This window comes from Mercenaria mercenaria, chromosome 2 (assembly GCF_021730395.1).
Source record: "Mercenaria mercenaria strain notata chromosome 2, MADL_Memer_1, whole genome shotgun sequence".
In the NCBI taxonomy this organism is placed as follows: Eukaryota; Metazoa; Mollusca; class Bivalvia; order Venerida; family Veneridae; genus Mercenaria; species Mercenaria mercenaria.
Window position 1 is genome coordinate 117428659 of NC_069362.1, and position 21547 is coordinate 117450205.

At 35.9% G+C, this 21547-nt stretch overlaps 1 protein-coding gene across 2 annotated transcripts in view; it reads right to left on the reverse strand.

The window, feature by feature from the left end:
* LOC123565055 (uncharacterized) overlaps nucleotides 1-17590 on the reverse strand; it is a 60216-nt gene extending 42626 nt beyond the window's left edge. The window contains exon 1 of one of the 2 annotated variants that reach the window (XM_045359057.2): nucleotides 17551-17590. The gene's annotated coding sequence lies outside the window, so the exon portion shown is untranslated. The remainder of the gene's footprint in view (nucleotides 1-17550) is intronic. The other variant, XM_053537637.1, reaches the window with a different exon arrangement.
* Nucleotides 17591-21547: the final 3957 nt, after the last annotated feature.

Below are 21547 nucleotides of genomic sequence, written 5' to 3' on the forward strand. Positions count from 1 at the left end.
AAGCATTTTAGACACTTGGCTAGTCTTGGAATTTGACATTATTAAAAGACAAAAGGAAGTTCAGTATAGGCTCTTTCAAAATGTTGAAAGTAGAGTAAACTTACCTTATACTCTATTAAATTTATTTAGCTGTGGGAGATTTTGATATAGTCTATAATTGGGGAAGTCCTAAAATCTTTGAAAAACAGTCAATACAAGAGTTGTCCATTTTGCTTCAGATATTTTGAGAAAGTCATTTTTTAGATATCAAATATTTCTATTTTTGACATGGAGAAGAGGAAAATCATGAATATATTTAATAAATTAGTGCACTTCGCTATCATTTCACTCTGAAAAAAATATGTAAAGATGAATTTGAATTTTTAGGTACCATCTCTAAACATACTGTAATTATTACCCCGAAGTTCAAACTAATGTCATTACTGGACTTGAACCTTTGTGACAATATTACCACACTGCCTGAATGGAACGATGGATGCTATTGATGCTACTCTTACCACTATCAACAGCTGAGAAAATTCAACTTTGCCCAGGATCAAGTGAGGACAATAACTCATAAATTTGTTTCTAAAATGAAAATTCAGATTTTGCTTTATACCTGTACAGCTTTCCCTGAAGTATCTACTTGTATTTTGAAAGCACACATTCTTTTAAACACTCATACCCTAAAATATTCATTTAGAACCCATGTCGTTTCAAATAAACACATTTTTAAAAATTAATTTCAGACCATTTAATACAGGACTGTAAAAATTTGTAAAAAACTGACTTGGCTCAAATTTATTCTTTTCCACTTTCTTCAATTCATAATGTCATAGTATTTGAATGAAACTATTTCAGTTAAGTAATATAGATAATTTCATACACATTAACAACTTGACGGTAGTTTGTTCAACATTATGTTTGCCCAATCAAGCTTGATTATCAAAATATTATGGAATGCTGCTAAATTAATTTAAAATGTTATATCAATATTAGTTCTAGAAGCTTTCATCTTCCAGCTTTTATTACATCTGAAGTGGTCACTTTATGTATTTTCATACAAATAACAAGTGTATATACCATGTTTGGATAAGAATAGCATACACTGTAACTCCGTCATGGCCGTCCGAGTGAATCAAGCGTAGGAGGCACTAACAAATTTAATGTTGTATTTTTTAAATATTTCCTATCTGTACAAATTGAAGGGTTTAAAACATAAATATCAAATTCACAAAAGGTTTAGAAATGCAGAAATTCCTTAAAAAACAAATTTCAAACTTTGGAAAATGCCAACGTGTTCTGTGTTTTGTTATACATATTTAGTTTCATCCAACCATACTATTCAGGAGTACATACAGATACTACAAACATAAAATTTTTCATTTCCTGTGTCATTCCCGACTCAAATTATTAGTTTGACCTTGACCCTACGGCATCTACTGTAAATAAATCTTTTAAGCACAAAAAAAAATGTAAGGCCCAGACCAGGATTTGAACCATGACCCGCTCATTTCACAATATAAACGATAAACTAGACCAATGCTAAAACTTCAAAGTATACAGATTAAAGTGGAATTATGCGCATTTTTCAAGTAAAAATCCAGCTGAAACAGGTGTGTGTGTAAAAAGGGTGGAGGAAATTATAGCTTTTAACCCAATATACCAAACTCTTCCTGTTACCAGTAAAAAATAATAACTTTCCAAAATTAATATGACTTTTCTTATTTTGACTTGAGCAGTCCTTTTAAAAAAGTCAAACTGCACGTACTATTGCTTCCCTTCAACTTCAGAAATCTCTACCTATAGGTATGGGAGATCACTTCGTAGAATCTTGAAGAAAAGAACTATTATAATATAAAATAATAATTATTTTATTAGTCCGATTTCTTTATTTCTGAAGCATCAACTTCAAATACTTATGTGGCATTATCGTTAATTTAACACATTTAAAGGCACAGCAACTGAAAATTGTTTTTTTATAAAACATTCACCAAAAACATACTATGTGCAGTAAGATCTGCATAATGCCACTTTAAGTTATTAAGCGGAAACCAAAGACAAAACAATTATTAAGCAGAAACCAAAGAGAAAACAAAGTCAATATACATGAACGTATGTTCAATAAAGTCAGTTGTATAATTATCTTATCTGTCCTGGGATTAACCTTTAGCCTGCTGGCAGCAAGTGATTTTGCCTTTGCAACCAGTGTAGACCAAGATCAGCCTGCACATCAGTGCAGGCTGATCATGGTCTGCGCTGTTCACTTTCAGTCAGTAAATTTTCAGTTAACACTCCTTTGAATAATAAGTCAGTGGTACTGCCTAAATTGAATGATGGACCAGTCCATTTTAGAAATATAGCAGGGTAAAGGTTAAATGGTAATGCTCCCCGTAAGAATAGAAATAAATTTTTTTTATGATTGCACAGTTGAAAGGTCTGCAGCATGCCTGTCTAACTAAGCTGCAGTGAACTACCGAAACAGGTTACTGGTTACACCTGTAATATTTTACCTATATACATAATACTATCAATAAATAAAACATATCCTTTTTACTTAACATTTAAAAAATGCTGCTGAACACCTGTAACTTCAATGAGTGAAGATGTATGTTTGATGGATGACATGACAATACATTGTAGTACACATCAAAGACAATAAGCAAGATGCCTACTTACAAAGTTTTTGCACCAATTTCAAAATTCTTTGCCATTTTATAACATTAATTTAGCTGTTTCTTTTAATAATACCAAGAGCTGTCACAGGAGACAGCAAGCTCGACTATTTCTATGCTGGATAGTGAAACTGGGCACATGAAATTGAGAGGAAGCTGGAGCTGTCACTGGAGTGTTAACTTACTCAAATATGAAGATATTGGACAATAGCTAAAGTCTGTAACTGAACATAAAATTCTAGTAAAAGTGGGCATAACTCATAGCATGTTTGGTGCCAGCATCATGAACATTGTCTCATATGATGTGGGTGACAATGTGGAGCCACTTCTTTAAGTCTCTATGTAGTAACAATAGAGATATAGTGAAAAAGCATCAAATTAAACTGAAATTCTAAGTAATCTCGTCGAACACGAAATGCCCCCCTTGATGCATTCAGTAATTGCACAAGGAACAGAAATTATCTGCTCACTGTAAACACAAATTCCATTTTGGAATGCAAAACTATGCAAGTGGTCCAAATTTGAAGCCTGTACCTTCAGAACTGTGAAAGTAGGTCACTAGGTCAATCTCAAGATCAAAGTTCATTTCAGTACACAAAACTATGCTTGTGGTTCAAATTTGAAGGCTGTAGCTTGAGAAATGTGAAAGTAGGTCACTAGGTCAAAATCAAGGTCAAATTTTATTTTGGAGCAAAAAACTATGCATGTGGTCCAAATTTGAAGCCTGTACCTTCAAAAATGTGAAAGTAGGTCACTAGGTCAATAACAAGGTCAAAGTTTTTTTTCAGTACACAAACCTATGCATGTGATCCAAATTTGAAGGCTGTAGGTACAGAAATGTGAAAGTAGGTCACTAGGTCAAGATCAAAGTCAATTCATGTCAAGGTTCATCTTGCCACTCAAAACTATACATGTGGTCCAAATTTGAATGATGTAAGTTATGGACATGAAGATTCTAAGTTTTTCCCTGTATAAGTCTATATAAAACCTATGACCTCTGGGGCCCCGGGGCCTTATTTGCCCGAGAGGGATAACTTGAAAAAAACTTGGTAGAGCCCACTAAATGTTGAACTTAAAATTTTCCCAAAGCCATAGCCTTTGGGGTTTGGACAAAAAGGGTTTTTCCCCTTTTTTAATTATATTAAACATGGGCCCCCAGGGCAGAGCCATATTTGCCCCTGGGGGAATTTAATTTGAATTATTATTTGGGGAAACCCTAGATGTTGTATATACAAAATTTTCCAAAGCCTAGGCCGGGGTTTTTTTGGGCAAGGGTTTTTCAAGGTTTTTTTCCTTTATAATTTCTTTAAAAACCCAAATGTGCCCCTTGGGGTGGGGCCCTTATTTGACCCTAGGGAAATAATTGAACTTTTTGGTTGGGGACCACTAATTTTTGCAAATTTCCAAATATCCAAAGCCCTAACCTTTTGGGTTTTTGGGACAAGGAGATCAGAAACCTTTTTAACTTTTCCCGGGCCCAAATTTGTACTTGCCCTTTGGGACCCTAGGGCCCTCAAACCCCAATGGGGTCATCGTGGTCATGGAACCTAACTTTAAAATTTTTCCGGAAATTTAGGCCCAAGGGGTTCTTCAGTTTTCCCGGGCCCGTAATTTTCGTGACCCTGGGGCCAAAAGCGTTCTTGAGTTATCATCCGGAAAACCTTTTTTCTGTTCAGGTCACTGTGACCTTGCCCTTTTTAACATACTGCCTTAAAAAAAATTTGGGGGTCATCGGGTTTCCATTTCCTTTCCTCCCTATAAAACTTTTGTTTCTAGGCCCAAGTGTTCTGGATTTCACCCGGGGAAACCCGGGGTTTTACTGTTAGGGTAACTGTGCCCTTGATTTTTTAACATATTTGGCCCCTAAAAACATCATTGGGGTTATTGCTGGTCATTCCCCAACCTCCCTACCAACTTTCAGGTTTCCTTTGGCCCCAAGTTTTCTTGAGTTATCACCCAAAACCCATTTTATTTGTTCAGGGTCACTGTGCCCCTTGCCCTTTTAACTTACTGCCCCTAAAATTTTCAATAGAGGTCTTCTGCGGGCCCATTCCCAAACCCCCCTTACCCAACTTTCATGACCCTAGGCCCAAGTGTTTTTGGGGTTATCATGGGAAAACCCGTTTTCCTATTCGGGGTTTTCACTTTGCCTTAAATTTTGGGACCATCCCGCCCCAAAACAATAGGGGGCATCTTCTGGTGAGGGCCCCAACCTCCATATCAACTTTCTTGACCTGGGCCCCAAAAGCGTTTTTGAGTTATAAATTCCGGAAAAATGATTGGTTACATTCCAAAAACCCCACCCGGGAACCGACCCCGGACTTCCGCAAAAAAATTTTTACCCCTTTTTTTTAAAAAGGGGGGCATAAAAAGGGACTTTAAGTCACAATTAGGGGGTGGCAGTTTTATGGCCCGGGTGTCATATGATCAGGACGGCGATTTTGGAAGACTTTTTTTTAAGTTTGAATCAAAATTCATTAAGAAATAAAAACAAAAAAAGTGAAAGTGCAAAAACTTTTTTCTAAAAACTTTTAATTTAGAAAGGGGGCATAATTATGAAATTTTGGGTTTGCCAGATTTATGGCTCTTGTGTCAATGTTTTGGGTGATTTAAGTAAAATTTAAATTTTTAAATTTTGGAATAAAATCTGTTTTGTTAAAAACCCCATTAAGTGGAAAGTGCCCAATTTTTGCAAAACGGGGGGAAATTATTCATGAAAATTTTGGGTTGCCAGAGTTTTTCCCTTGTTTTCCTATGTTTGTGGGTTTGATGGGAAAAAATGTTTTATTTTTAAATTTTAAATTTCCCTTCTGAAATTTAACAGAGATAGAGTGAAATTTGCATAAAAATTAACCAAAAATTTTAAGAAAAAAGGGGGGCTTTATTAAAAAAAACGGGTGTCAAGAGTTTGGACCTTGTTTCATTTGATGTGGGTTTGATGATGGGGGGAACAATTTTTTTTTAATTTTGGGGAATAAATCCTTTTTAGAACTGAGATAGAGTTGAAAGTGCCCCAAAAAATTTTAACTAAATTCAAAAGTAAAAATGGGGGAAAATTTCATAAATTTTGGTGTGGTTTATGGCCCTTAGGCAAATGAGGGTGGGTGATGATGAGGAAAAAACTACTTTAAGTTTGAAGTAACCCATTTTGGAAATTTAACAGAGAAAAGAAAAAAAAAAGGGAAAGGGCCCCCCCCCAAATTTTAAAACAAGGTTTTGGCGCGGGAAGGACCCAAACGTGAGTAGGATAGCCCTTCCATTTTAAAAATTTTTTCGAAACAGTCGAGCTAAAAAGGGCCCACCAAATTAACAAAAGCATTATTAAAATTGGCAAGTTTGGGGAAAATTTTTTGAAGCCCCCCAATTTATTATCCCCCCAACCCCCCCCCCCCCCAAAGGTTATAATTGATATAATAAATGTCTCTTTTAAAAACACTAAAAAAAATTTTCCCTTTTTTAGAACTATCAAAAAAACCCCAGAATAAAACTAAAAAAACATTATACTTCTTTGTGGGTTTCCGGATTTCTGCTACCCTAGGGGATTCTTTTTAAAATTTACAGACAGAACTTTTTCCCATTTCTGGTTTTTGGGGAGATAAAACCCAAGATGTTTAAAATTGAGGGTTAAACTGTGAACTGTCAGTTTAAAAAAGGGGAAACTGTCAGAAAAAAACCAAAATAATTGCAGCTAAGTTACAGCGCTTTTTCAATAATTGGAAACCTGGTCAGGTTTGAATGTTTTGCCGTTGTAAATAAAAAAACGACAAAACAAAAGTAAACAATGTAAAATTTTTCGGGAGAGGAAACTTTGTGTTTTAAATGTACAAGATTTTGTTGATGATCCCTCTGCTAAAATAAAAACATTGTAAAAGTTTTCAGGACCAGATCCAGAAATATTTGACTGGGGTTGCACCAGTCTAGAACGAAGACGTTGGGCCCCCGAGAGCGGGGGTTCTGGTACGGGAGTGGGGGGAGGACTTCTGCCCTGTTAAAGGGGGTTCAGGGGTGTCCATTTCCGTACTTTCCCATTTTTTGGGGGGCCCGGGGGCTCTCCCCCCGTAACCCCCCCTTTTTAATTTTTAGGGAGGGAAATTTGGGGGCCTCTGGTGCATTTTAAAGTTTTAAATTTTTTAGGGAATGGAGGGGTTTCCCCTGCTTTTAGGGAGGGGGGTCGGGGGAAAATGTTGGAAAAAAAGGGATGAATGGTGGCCCTTTGTGGGGTTTTTGGGGGCTTAAAATTTTGGGGGGAAAAATAAAAATTCCTTTGCTGAAATAGTTTGGGGGGGACCTTTTATAAGTTTAGGGCACTTCTCAAGGCCCAAAAGTTGGTGCGTTGTGTGTGGGAGTGGGAGGGGGGGGGGGGGGGATCCGGGCCGGGCTTTCTTTTTGAAATTTTTTTTTTATGATCTAAAGGGCCCAAATTACTCCTTTTTTACAATGCCCCAAACTTGCAATTTAGGGTTTAAATGCTAAAATTTAAAAAATTTTCAAAAAAAAAAAAAAAAATAAAAAAAAAAAAAAAAAACTTAAAAGAAAAAACGGGTTTGAACTTAAAAGGGAAAAAAGTTAATTTTTTTAACAAAGTTTAAAGATATTAAGGGGAAAGGGGACGGGTTTTGCCCGCCCAAGGGAAAGGCATCTTGTTATGGTATGAAAAAAGGGTTTTTTCCGGTTCTTCATATCCATCCATTCCTACAAAACCCTTTAGATTTTGGGCAAAAAAAAATTTAGGTAAAAAATCCTTTCACTTCAAAGTGTGCTGACTGGGGGTCCCTTGGGGCATTAGTTTTGGTTATGGGTCCGGGCATGACTTTTTCTCTTGGTTTTTGCCCAAATTTTTTGCCCCAAATTTTTTTGCAGGGTCCCTGAAAAATTTGGGAACTTTTTATCATCACTTTATTGTAAGTAGATCAAAACCATTAACCCCTCCCTTTTTCATTTTGTCAGAATTTTGGGCCCGAAAAAATTTGTATGTTTGGTTTTTTTTGGGAAAAGAAATGAGCGGGGCAGAAAAATGACCTTTAAATTTTTAAAACCCTAAAATGGACCCTTGATTTTTTAAAGACAGAGGTATGGTTTAAAACTTTTCCCTGCTAAAAATTTTTAAAAGGGGCTGGGTCCCCTCATTTCAATTTTTGGGGCCAAATTCTTTTTTTTCTTGGAAGGTGTGGTTTATGAAAAATTATCAATTTTTTGGGGCGAAAAGGGGAACCTTTCAGACCTTGATCAGCATGCCGGTTTTGCCCGGGCTGATCTTGGTCTGCACTTTGGGCGCAAAAGGGTTAATCCCCTTGCTGCAGCAGGCTAAAACTTAAAAAATGACAGTTGTTTTGTTTTTGTTTTAATATTTGTGCCAAAATTTTTAACTGTTATTAAAAATTTCATAAAAAAAGAGGGCCATGATGGCCCTTTTAAAACGCCCCATTTTGAGGGGAGTTTCCGGGAGCTTTTGAAAAAAAGGAAGTTGGTAAAGGTCACCCTTTATGGGCACGGGAAATTTTGTTTAAAGATCGGGATTTCAAAACTATTTTTATGTCATCCAAATTTTTAAAGCGTATCCCTTAAAAAAAAAAAAAATTTGGAAAAGGAGGTCTTTTTTCAAGGTCACTGGGAAAAACAGTTTTAAGTTCGGTGGGGCAAAACTGGACCGTCGTCCAAAATTTTAAGGGTTTTTCAAAACAAGAGGGCCTGAAGGCCCTTTTATTGCCCCACCGGCCTTTTGATCTAAAAATCTAAGATAGTTTCATTAAAAATATGGTCTTAAAAAGGGGGCTCCAAAATGGGTTTAAATAAAATTTTTCTTTTATCTGACCCCGGGGATTCCCAGTTTTTTGAACCCCCCATGGGCCCCGATTAAGATTTCATTTTTGAATTTGTTTCATGAATACAGTCATTAAAATTTGGCCCCTGAGTGGGTTAAAAAGCTTTCCTTTTGATTTGACCTGGGGGGCCCAGTTTTGACTCCCCCCAACCAAAATTTTTACTTAAACCCCAAAATCATCAAGTTTAACATTCTGAAAAAATTTCTTTTAAAATTTAAAGGGCATAAATGTTGGGCCCCTTGAGGGAAAAGTTCTTTTCCTTTTATTTGAAAGGGTGACCTAGTTTTTGACCCACATGACCCCAGATTCAAACCCGGGCTTTTTAGGGCATCATGATTAACTTCTGACAAAGTTTCATGAAGATATAGTCATTAAAAATGGGCCCCTACAGGTTAACAAGCTTTTCCTTTTATTTTTCCCCTGGTGACCAGGGTTTTTTCCCCCTTTGGGAAAAACCCCAAAATTTTTAAAATTTATTCCCAAAATTTTATTAGGGTAAAATTTTTGACAGTTTCTTTAAAATTTTGGGGCCCAAAATTGGACCCTTTGGTGGTTTAAAAAAGTTTCCCTTTTATTTGACCTGGTTTACTAGTTTTAACCCCAAAATTTTCCCCAAAATCGAACTTGTCCAAGGGTTTTTTTGAGGGTAACATTCTGACCAAGTTTCATTAAGATTGGGTCAAAATTGTGCCTCTAGAGTGGGTTAAAAGTTTAAATTTTTTGACGCCCGGGGGACCGACGAAAAGGAACAGCAAAAAACATTTAAAATAGGTCAAATGGGGCACATTCATGGTCACTGAAAAATTTTTGTTTAAGATCGCTGTGCAAAAAATGTACATGGCACCCAAATTTCAAGGGTGTATCTTAAAAAAGGGAAACGGGGTTAATAAACACTTGGGCACCCCGGGGCATTTCCCTTTTCGATTCAAAGCAACCCCCCGTCCCCCCCAAAAAAAGGTCAAGGTCAAATGAGGTCAGGTGATGTTTGAAGATGAGGAATGGTCCGGTTTAATCTGCATTAGTATCAATTTATTCTAGTAAGGGGTATTGATGCTAACGAAACCCTCCCATTTGGGTTTAAAAAGAGGTTGGCCCCTTCCCAAAACCCCCCCCCCCCAAGTCCCCCCCAAAGAGGTCAAAAGGGCAAAAATGGGTCAGGTGAAAGTTTGAAGTTTAGGAATGGTCACAGGTTACTCTGCATTGTTTCAAGTCATTTTTAGTAAGGGGGATTGTTTCTAGACGAAAAAAGTCCCATTTGGGTTTTTCCCGTAGGTCAGGAATGGGGAAGGACGGACAGGACAATCATGTATGCCTCCCCCAAACAGTGATGCTGGGGGCCCCCGGGCGAACGAAGGATGGGGCAGGGGCAATCATATATGCTCCCCCATCAGTAAGGGCCCGGGGCATTTAAAAAAAGAAAGTGGTCAGGGTTTAAAAGGGTTTCAGTCAATGAACCCTAATTATTTGGGGTCATAAGGTAATTATTTTTAAACGGTTTTAGGAAATTTTATCAGTTTTTTTTTTTAAGTATTTTTTTTTATAACTTTATATAAAAACTATGTGGGGCCTTTAGGGCAGGGGCCTCTTTTCCCCCCAAAGGGGGTTAATTTGCCAATTTGTTTGGGAGCCACTTGCAATGCTACAGATGAATATCAAAAGCCTTGGGTTTTAAAATTTTAGGCAAGAAGATTTTTTTTAAAATTTTTTCTATGTAAGTCTATGTTTAAAAATTGGGGGCCCCCCGGCAGGGCCTCTTTTTTTATCCAGGGGCATAAATTTTAAAAAATTCTTGGTAAAGTCCCCAAAAAAATGGAAAAATTTCCCAAAAAAACAAAAAAACCCAGGCCTTTTTTCAGGTTTTATACAAGAAAATGATTTTTTTTTTTATTAAGTCCCCTGGGCCCCTTTTTACCCCAGGGGCATAAATTGAAAAATCTTGGTTAGAGGGGGAAAAAAAGGGCAATTTTCCCACCCTACCCAAAACATAAAGGCCCAGGTCTTTTTTGGTTTCCCGCAAGAAGATTTTTTAAAAAAAAAATCCTATTTAAGGGTTTTGGGAAAAAATTTAGGGGCCCCCGGGGTGGGCCTTTTTTTCACCCAAGGGGCTAATTTGAAAAATTTTGGTAGGGAACCCAAAAAGGGAATGCTACAACATGTACCAATTTCAAAGGGCCCAAATTTTTTTGGCTTCACACAAAAAGGTTTTTTTAAGTTTTTTCCCTTATATCTTTTTATTCTAGGGAAAACTTGGGCCCCAAAGGGCGGGCCTCTTTTCACCCCCGGGGCATAAATTTTTAAAAATCTTTGTAGGGGATATTTGTTTAGGCACTTTCCAAAAATTTTTGGGATCTGTGCCTTTTTGGTTTTGGACAAAAAGGGTTTTCATAGTTTTTTATTAAAAACTACGTAAACCATGTAAAAACCCCAGGGCGGGGCCATAAATTTTACCCTGGGGAATTTTAAATTTTAAAAAACCCCGGTAGAGGAACATAAATTTTTGCTAAAATATTAAAAAAAAAAAGCCCTATGACCCTGTGGTTTTTTGGAAAAAGAAGATTTTTTAAAATTTTTTCCCTTTTGGTTTCCATGGGAACCAGAGTTCAGTATGGAATTCAATTCTTTTAACAATTTTTTTTAAAAAGGCCATCCAAAGGGGTTTGGGGAAATTCCCCGTTTAAATTTCCCTCAAAATTGGCCTGGTTTGGGTTTTGGGGAGATGGGGTTTAAAAGGGAAAAAGGGGGAAAGGCAGGCGGGCGCCCGGGGCGGTGAGCAATTTGAAAGCTTTCCCGAGCCTTTGGGGTCAGGTTTAGCTAAAAAGTTTTGTATTTCAACAATGACCTTAAATTTTTTTCTAAGTTTGACTTACACATTTTTTGGAAAATGGGGGTCCAGATTTTTGGGGGAAAAAAAATTTGAAAATTTGGGGCTATTATGAAAAATTTGAACATGGTTTTTTTTTTGAAAATATCCTGAAAAAAGGGGAAATCAAAAACAAAAGATTGGGAAAGCCATACCTTTCAGCAAATAAAAACTTTTTTTTCTTTTTTGATTCCCCTTTGGAGATATTCGTATTTTTGGGGCCCTTTAAAAATTTGTTTCATAATTTTTGGGAGTTTTCTCCAGTACCCCTTTACCCCCCCGCTTTTCAATTTTGAAAGGAAATTTTTCTAAAACAACTCTCCCGTGTTTCCCCAATTTTCCCCTTTAATTTTTCAGTTTAAATAAGTTTCAAAGGGCCCTTTTTAAGAAAATTCTTTAAAGATAGGGATAGCAATAATTTCATGTTTTTTGATTTTTTTTTCGTGATCGCAATTTCTTTTGGGGAAAAAAATTTGGGGGAAAAGTGGGACCCCATCAGCCAAAAAAAGGGACCGGGTGGGCCTGAATCCCCCACCTTTCCCACATGACCCAGTTTTGGTTTTGACGTCGTTTTTTATTATTTGACAAGTGACCTAGTTTTTGAAACCCCATTTTGGGGCCCGTTTTTTAACCGGGGCCTAGATATTATCAAAAATAAAAATTCTGACCCAAATTTTATGAAGATCCATTGAAAAATTTGGTCTCTAGAGGGGGTCACAAGGTTTTTTATTTTTGGGCATTGACCCAGTTTTTTTAAAAGGGGTGGCCCCGTTTTTAAAATTTTCCAAAATATAAAGGGGACATTTTTCACTAAATTTTCATGAAAAATTCATGAAAAATTTTGGCCCCTTGAGAGGTTAAAGGTTTTTTTATTTTTATAAACCTTTTGGCCTGTTTTTTACCGCAAAGTTTAAACCCAGTTTCGAAAACTGACCCCGTTATCACCAAAGGGGAACATTCAGGGTCAATTTTCATGAAGAAACCATTGAAAAATTTGGCCCCTTTGGAGGCAAAAGATTTTTCTAAATTTTTTGGGCCCTTTCTGACCTACTTTTGATGCAGGGGTTTACCCAGTTTCAAAACCCGCCTTTTTATCTTTTAGATGGGAAAAACAGGGGAACTTTCATACAGATCCAAAGAAAGGTTTGGCCTCTAGAGAGGTCACAAGGTTTTTTTATTATTTGACCTACTGACATAGTTTTTTATGGCACGTGACCCAGTTTTAAACTTGACCTGGATATCATCAAGGTGAACATTCTGACCAATTTTCATGAAGATCCATTCAAGGGTATGGCCTCTAGAGAGGTCACAAGGTTTTTCTATTTCAAGACCTACTGACCTAGTTTTTGATCGCAGTTGACCATGTTTCAAACTTGACCTATATATCATCAAGATAAACATTCAGACCAACTTTCATACAGATCCCATGAAAAATATGGCCTCTAGAGAGGTCACAACGTTTTTTCATTATTTGACCTACTGACCTACTTTTTGATGGCACGTGACCCACTTTCGAACTTGACTTAGATATCATCAAGATGAACATTCTGACCAATTTTTATGGAGATCCATTCACAAGTATGGCCTCTAGAGAGGTCACAAGGTTTTTCTATTTTTAGACCTTCTGACCTAGTTTTTGACCGCACATGACCCTGTTTCGAACTTGACCTAGATATCATCAAGATGAACATTCAGACCAACTTTCATACAGATCCAATGAAAAATATGGCCTTTAGAGAGGTCACAAGGTTTTTCTATTATTTGACCTACTGACCTAGTTTTTGATGGCACGTGACCCACTTTCAAACTTGACCTAGATATCATCAAGGTGAACATTCTGACCAATATTCATGAAGATCTCATGATATATATGGCCTCTCAGAGTCACAAGGTTTTTCTATTTTTAGACCGACTGACCTAGTTTTTTTTTTGACCGCAGTGACCCAGTTCAACTGACCTATATAACATCAAGATAACATTCAACCATAATTCATACAATCCATGAAAAATATGGCCTTTAGAGATGTACAAGGTAGTTATTATTGACCTACGACCTAGTTTTTGATGGCACGTGACCCACTTTCGACTTGACCTAGATATCACAAGATGAACATTCAACCAACTTTCATACAGATCCCATGAAAAATATGGCCTCTAGAGAGGACACAAGGTTTTTCTATTATTGACCTACTGACCCTAGTTTTTGACGCTCGTGACCCACTTTCGAACTTGACCTAGATATCATCAAGTGAACATTCTGACCAATTTTCAGAAATCCATGAAATATATGGCCTCTAAGAGGTCACAAGGTTTTCATTTTTATTAGAACCTACTGACCTAGTTTTTACCTCACGTGGACCCAGTTTCGAACTTGACCTAGATATCAACAAGATGAACATTCAGACAACTTTCATACAGATCCCATAAAAATAATCCTTTAGAAGGTCACAAGGGTTGTCTATTATTTGACCTACTGACCTAGTTTTGATGCACGTGACCCAGTTTCAAACTGACCCTAGTATCATCAAAGTGAACGTTCTGAACCCCAAAAGTTTTTTCATGAAGACTTGTAAATATATGCCTCTATGAGGTCACAAGGTTTTTCAATTTTTCAGACCTACTGACCATATTGTTTGACGGCATGTGACCCCTTTTTTTGAACTTGACCTAGATATCATCAAGTGAACATCTGACCAACTTTCATAAAGATCCCATGAAAAAATGTGACGCTCTAGATTGGTCACAGCAAAGTTTACGGACTGACGACACCACGCCACGCACGCACGGACGACGGACACCGCGCGATCACAAAAGCTCACCTTGTCACTTTGTGACAGGTGAGCTAAAAATGGGTTACAGTGAAAAATTTTGGGTACAAACTTTAACCTACACGGAAATCTGTTCAGCCTTTCTAAATGCTTTTATAGATGGAATTTCTCAACAATTTATAGCTTCTGCTGCCTTTTATGGCCATCAGTGATTAAACGCCTGGTGAAAGAATACTTCTGTATATCTTGAAACACCCTGTCACGAAAACATTAACCGAATTTACCTAATTTAAAATGAACGCAAACCGAACACTCCTTGGACAGACCATCCAACAATAGCCACTCATGAAATGCAGGATCAGCTAGCCAGTCATCTTGAAAGGTTTTAGGATGTTTTTTTTTTTTAGCGGGGAGTGGGGGTTCAAAAAGAAATTGTGTCCAATGGACACAGATACCCCCACCATCCTCTACATGTATATAGAAAAAAAAATTATCGAAGGGCCATAACTGCAGTAAAACTATTCACAGAAAAAATTCCTTGCTTTATGGTTATCTACACAGTGAGCTTGTTCATCTGTTAAAGTTTAAGCAAGTCTAGGCTAATAGTGCAGAGGAGTTGAACTATTTGGGACATGTATACAAACGTACATACAACAGTCAGCATCGCTACATACCCTAACCCACACGGACATTTGTCAATACATTGCTATATTTTTGCGTTAGGTATATCATCAGTTTATATTTAAAGATAACACATAGGCACCCATGATTATTTCTGTAAGATATTCACAAAGACGAAGTATGATACTGAAATAACACTGCAACAATATACACTAACACTACTTGATTTAGTAAGGCTTGTCGACAAGGTTAGCCATTAAAAGTTCTCTAAAAATGCACAAATATGGAGCAGAGGTAAAACACCGAAGCATGGTCAAAGGCTCTTAATAATAGGATCCAATCAGTATCCTAAATGGCACTACCTCTATGCATCCCAGTATCATCCATGTGTCCACACAGGACTGTACAGTCCCCTGCTCTTTCTAGCTTATATAAATACCTCCCTCCCACAAAAACGTCATTTCCAAAGTCCGTCTGTTTGCAGATGGACATGGCAATATATCCTAACTTGTTATATCAACTTATATGCAGACTAATCTGTCCACCTCCAAAAATGACCTAAAACTTCTAAAAAGTGGAGTTGGAGGGATGTGGAGTTCAACCCCTACCAATTCAAGTGATCCATGCCCACTAGAAGGAAACAACCTATCTCTTACCCATATTACCTACATTGAGTCCAACTTGAATCGGCTCCAACTCAGCTAATATCTCGACGGGATATCTCAAATGACCTATCATGGGACAATCTCTTAAACAGGTCAACCAAAAAAGTAACCAAACCCTAGGTTCTTACGAAGTAACATTAAGTCAAATTCCCAACCCATTAAAAGACCATTGCTTACTAGACTCTAGTCCGACCCCTAGCTCGTATATGCCGCCGAGTATGGTCCTCCTAACTCAAACCAAATTGCCCAACTGAAAGCGCTCCAAAGGAAGCCGCCCGTTGTCAAGACGACTACGGCCGGACTCCAGTGTAACAGTTTGCTAGCACGCCCTTAACCTTAGTCGACTGATTTTAAGGCGTAAGACCGCTAAGTTTTCACGCTTCTATAAAATCATCATGATCTGGCGCTATCCCAATCGTTTATTTACCTGACCCCAAAGACCGAGTGCCCTATGCAATTCCCTAAGTTATAGTTAATTAATGCAACCCACTGACTATTACAAGTTTTCCCTATTTTCCGAGAACGTGTACCATTGAACCACTCCCCCAGTTCCGCCCACCTCCCGACCATAGAGCAGTTCAGTGCCGCAGATTTCAAGCCTTGAACTTGCCTCGCCCTAGTTATCCGCAAACTAAACTAAAGTTTTTAACTTTTTATATCACCAAATTTATTTTTTATTTCTTCCATCTAAATTTTTATCCATATTCCTTTCCTTTGTGGGTTGACGGGCAAAACTTCTAATTCCCCGCAAGGGTATGACGTCAATGGATAACAGATAGATAGATTAAAATATTCTGAAGTGGGATCCGTGTATTTACGCAAGTTTTCATAGAATAAATTTCTCATTTTCTACATCATCAGTACATGTATCACAAGCACAACTCAATAATTATAGAAATTTATTTTATAAATCGGAGTGATTAACAATGGCCCTTGATCCAAAACCCAAACCCGAGATATACAATTTGAAATCCTTAAAATAATTTTTACATTTATTCTGTGCTGTACATTATTTGTATTTGTGTGATGTCAGCAATCATTTTGAAAATGGATGAAAATCTCTAAAAACTGCTTGAAATGTCTCTTGTTAAGTATATCAAATTCTGACACCGTCAAGTTTGGTGGGTTTATTTTGGCTTTCTTTCTTGAGCACGTTCCCTATTAGTCTAAATAATGAGACCTCGGCGACTGATTTTACATTTTGATATTTAACGTTGTCTCCTAGAGAGGTCTTCAACCAGAAACAATCAAACTGTGGTGAAACAGTGTCTATTGAAATTACGATTTTATCAGTAGTCAACGATTTTCTTATAGCCCTAACTGCTTACTGTGTTTTAAAATCATAAATAGCCTAAATAAAAAACGAAAACCTGACTATTTACTCATGAATTCTTGTAAAAAATTTAACCTCTAAACTTTCAATCGTCTTCATGTAATTGCGGTCGAGGCGTGAACCAATAAAAAACGCTTCATGTATGAAAGTTGTTTACCGGTGCTCGTCCATGTTCCAAGATTAGTATACTCGTTTTAAACTGGCAATTTTTAACTGTCATAGTTTGAATTTTTCTCAAGAAATCTCGGTATATATACATCATTGAAAAGGAAAATTCAGCTGTCTGTGTATTCATTGTCTTTTTGTTAGCCGTTGCATTATGATAACATAATTCCCGCCCAAACGGATTTCCATTGTGTTACTTACGCAAGAAGAGGACAGTGCTTTACCACATTCTTTACTTTCTGTTTACTCCTAGTCGGAATATCGACAAGGTCAAAATACTAATAACGCTAGTCAACTCTCCAGTAACAATTATTTGGACTATTCCTAGTTTTGAAAGCACCCCATGGCCGTTCATATTTCAGTGTGACCCTGTCTGACATTTCATTCCCTATCTTTATTTTATATATTCAGTGGGTTTCTTTTTTTTAATAGATGAATGCTGATCTTGGGGGTCCTTAAGAATTTTGATAAATTCAGACGCCTGTCCCAAGTAAGAACACAGTATATGTATCAAGTGCATTGGTAAGATATTTGGATAAGCTGACATATACATGGCTGACAAATTCAGTTCTACATACATAACAGAATTGTTACTTTGCAAAAAAAGATAACATATTTGTTATCAAAACAAACAATTTAGAAGAAAATAATTAACTTCTTACATCTTTCCGAACCTGTCAAATACCGGAAGTAAACTTAGACTACTTCATTTATATTCAATATCTTTTCGACATTTAGGAATTAATCGGCAATTCCGCGCATAGTATAAGACCTGTAAAACATACAAAATTTTTATCCTGATTGTGAATTCATTAGTAATTATATTTGGTTTTCATTGCCGAGACTAAATTAGAAATTTATGATGTTGTCAATTTTCAAGATTATGTTTTCTTGCAAAAGGCGAGAGAGCGATGTTACAATCGTTCGGGTGGAGTTGGCGTATTCATCGAAAGTTCACTGGCGAAAGAGTTTTCTTTGTTAGATATCAGTTGTGAAAATTTTTTATTCCTAAAATGCAAGAGCACAGAAACTGTTTTCATTAATGCGTGTATTACCTCCTGAATATGTTCTATAGAGCTGGTGATATAAGCTGAAAACCACTTCCATGACTTAAACAAAATTCACTAACTGTTTATTTTATGTTTTTGGAGACTTCAACGCACGGGGTGGATCATTAAGAATATTCATTGACTTCGGTAAATATGTAATCAATGACAACTTTGATGCTGAGACCGCGCACGAGCTTGTGTTAAACAATATAAGTGATCTATGGTTTCCAGTGGAACGGTTTTTTTTTGTTGATACTAAATGTAACAATTTTGTCACAGATTGAATTCATTTATAAAACTTATAAACTTCTTGAAACAGAAGATGAAATGACCTTATCATTTTTTTTTGTTATTTTTGGTTAAAATACTTGTATTAGGTAAAGATTCTTGTTACTAATTGCTTCTATCAGGATTGTTATTTCAAAATATTACCTATTTTGATGTTTTGAAATAGGATCCGATCTTATCAGATGTTCATTGTGTGTTAGAATTTTGTTGTAATCGAAGTATTGTTAGAGATAAAGAGAATATATGGTTTATAAAGAAAATAAATTCTATTAAAAGCCATCTGAACTCAATTCGAGTACAGATTATATAAATAATTATCAAAGATTCGTTACATAGATAATTAGCTGACTCAACAAAGTATTTGAAAACCGTCGTTTTGATAAAGAAGTTGTAAATGACAACACAAAAAGTTTCAAAAGTTTCAAGCGTTTTAACAGATGCAGCTAAAGGCCTAAATAAACTAAGAACCAGCGTGGACCATCTGGTCATCGCGTAATGCGCCAGGTATTTGAACACTAATTTTGCACTTGGCATGGCAACAGAGTCTAAAATTGACGTAGTTTTTGTTTAAATTTCATGTGGATTATTGTGACATTTAGATAGGAAAAATGGGAGAGCATGTTGTATTTGTGAAGTCAAGCTCCATTTTAGTATAGTAGTTTTTATAATTCCAGTCAACAGCAGTTATTTTGATGTCCATTTACAGTATGTAAATGGACCAAGAGAAAGCTGTCCTAAAATACATGAACCCTACGTTCCTCTTCATTTTAATATCAGTTTTATCATAACTCTTTAAAAGGAGTAAGATTTGTTCTCTTAAATGTCTACTATTGTTACTCTTGAAAAAGTTCAGTTTATATAATATATAGGGAAAACTATTTAGCTTTGTACTTAAAGGTTTGTGATCCTTTTCAGAACAAATATAACATAAACAAACCTAAGGCAATTGAATACTAAATGTATATCTGTGTAATAATAGTTTAAATATCTTCAGCAACATAGAGATAATCTATTAGAAGTATAGCGATGGAACAAGAGCACCGCCTTGCGGATGCAAACCGCTGACAATGCTGAGCAATTTTAGTAAACAAATAAAATTTAGAGCAAATATTTCCGATAAATTGATATATCTAATATTATTATAAATAATTATTGAATTTGATCAACCTTCACTGTTATCAAATACCGAAGCATAAGTTCATTAAAAAATAATAAAGCTTCTTCATTGATAATTACTAAATAACTATCTGAAAAATGTTCCTGAGAAATTTGTTTACGTTTTTGTTATCTTTTCATAACATTTTGGATTCTGTATTTTCCAGATTCTGGACAATTAGATCCAATTACCCTTTTATAAAAAAAGGATAATTAGTACTGGTAAATATCGGGGCTTACATATTTTAATTGTTCGGTTAATATTAGCAAACATATTAGATGAATGCTAAATATTGTTTCGTGCAGCTGGGTTAGTATTGAGAAATATGACTACGTTTTGTGATCATAAGTTAAGAGCATTATTCTAAATGGAATAGTTATACCTAGACTTATCTTCGAGCTATACTCAAGGCTCATTCTATCGATCTCGGTCCTTGGAAATATTGTACTGCCCTGGTGTCAGTTCATTCATGAAAAGTAAACACTAACAATCAGATTTAATCTGCCTCTTTTGTAACTATCAAGTATTATCTTCACTTGTGGGTAGCAGCGAAATCTTAGCTTAACATTGTGTTATACTGGTGTGCATGGCGGTGAGGTTCGTTTATACTACATAATGTAAAGTTTGACAAATACAAGTATATCTTCTGTGCTCAGATATATGTTTTTTGCTGGACTACATAGGCAAGTGATAGTTAGGAAATATAGCTGAGTTGGAATACGTTACCTTATCTTAATAGCGCAATTAGATTACTTCCTGTTTGTTCCTGGTTCTTGTATAGTGTATTAGGAACAGTGCGTGACTGTATCTGTGTCTACTGTGTATGTATGATTAAAGTGTTAACAACACTAGCGCAGAGATTATCCAAAATCGATCAACTGTTTGCCTTATACTTTTATGGGGTGAATCTGATTTCGTGGTGTAAGTTGGTTGTATTGCTGCAGTACTAGAGACCAAGACTTGAAGTTTGAGGGTTCCTAGTCAAATGCGTTAACTGGGTACTATATGTCTAGTTAGAATAAATAGGCTGGATTCTTGTATGCAAACGATCCAGTTTATAGGGAAGTCCTAAATTTTCATAAGCCACTGTTCTATAATACTGGATTTAATTGTGTTGTATTATTAAGAGTATGATAATAATGCATGGACTTGATTATTTTGGTCATGAAAATTTGGGGTTGGGTTATGAAATTTATTATCATTAAGTAACGTCAAAGTCACATTTATAGTCAGGCAAACTATAAAGTGTCTTACTTTACCTAACACCATTGTTTGGTCACATCGTTAATGCGATTTTGTTTCGCTTAAGTCCTATCCGTGTTTATTTTATAAATAAATCATAATACCTAATACCTACCGTAATTAAATTTATTGTCTGTTTTGAAAATGTATTTAGCCATCCATTCGTTAACTTTAAAAAAAGATTTTAAAAATGGGTATAACATTTTAAACAACAAATTTAAGATGCAAATTTCTGACAAAAATATATGTCTGTGTAAATTTTTTCTGTTAACAGATTTTGATTGTTCAGTAAAATGTTAAAAAATGAATGATTTTATGGTTATCTATTGCTTACAAGTATATAAATATTATAACGGCAATTTATTATTATCTCGCTATCCGGATAATATTCTATATGGATAACCTTTTTTGTCTATGGGGTATTCCTTAGGTTCCTAGAGCTCAGTTATGATACGGATGCTTCCCCCATGTTTAGATTTACATCTCTCTATTTATACAATATTATTAAATACCAAAATTATGACAAAGGAAGAGTTTAATTTTATATTGTAGATTTTCCCCCATTTGATGTGATATACCCTCAGGCTACATCTTATGGGACAATTCTCAATTAATTCGTTTGCCACGAGTAGCTTCAAGCATTTCAATGAAAGTAATCAATATATTCCAGTAAACTTCTTCAGCAACACCGTTATAAAATTGCGTAAATATTTTGCTAAATTTTACTGAGCGGAATTCTCTTAGTTTAAAATTCAATAGTAATTAAAGAAACTTCGCAAAGGTATTTCGAAAAAACACTGTTGTGAGGATTGTTTACAAACGTCTTAAAATTTGGTCCATGGGTAATTTCCAAATGTATTTGGTAAAATTGTAAAACGTTTTTATAAAAAGAGGTTATACCCAACTGTTTTTTTTGTGACATAC